This window comes from Sinocyclocheilus grahami, unplaced genomic scaffold (genome assembly GCF_001515645.1).
Source record: "Sinocyclocheilus grahami isolate Dianchi unplaced genomic scaffold, SAMN03320097.WGS_v1.1 scaffold57.1, whole genome shotgun sequence".
Lineage (NCBI taxonomy): Eukaryota > Metazoa > Chordata > Actinopteri > Cypriniformes > Cyprinidae > Sinocyclocheilus > Sinocyclocheilus grahami.
Genome location: NW_015505236.1, coordinates 2,549,307 through 2,549,877, shown reverse-complemented (window position 1 = coordinate 2,549,877; position 571 = coordinate 2,549,307). Strand labels below are relative to the sequence as shown.

The 571-nt window shown below is 33.8% G+C and overlaps 1 protein-coding gene across 1 annotated transcript in view; it reads left to right on the top strand.

Moving 5' to 3' along the window:
* Positions 1-571, top strand: part of LOC107584196 (pantothenate kinase 1-like) — a 9,728-nt gene that overhangs the window by 4,128 nt on the left and 5,029 nt on the right. The window lies entirely within an intron of this gene.

The following is a 571-nucleotide window of genomic DNA, read 5'->3' as shown; positions in this document are numbered from 1 at the left end:
TATCGATAGAGTGGTTTTTGTTGGGAATTTCCTTCGGATCAACACGGTGTCAACTAAGCTGCTAGCCTATGCCATGGACTTCTGGTCTAACGGACAACTGAAAGCCCTTTTCTTAGAACATGAAGTAAGCCTTTTCCTTTTTTTATCACTTGTAATTCCTTGCCAGTGCTGGAATCAGTTACATTAATTATGTTTGTCCATCTTGGACCTACACCATAACCTTCTTTATAGTGGTCAATCAATATATATCAGCCAAGTAAGTATATTTTAAAATTATTGGAATCAGCCAATAAACACACCCATGTCATTAATGTTTTAATACACGTTTTTCTAAATGGTGGAAATATTAACGAAATTACAATTAGGTGCTTTTAAACAGCCAATGAAATAAAATTTTCATTTTTGTGGCTTTCAGTTAACTTTCGTACAAAAATATCAATGGTACCAGAAAAGAGTGTGGTGTGTTATTATACGAGGTGTTTCTAAAGATGAATGTGAGGATCTAAATATTGGGGAGAAAGATGAAAATGTTGCATGATGATTTATTTAAAGGGGTCATATGATGCTTTTT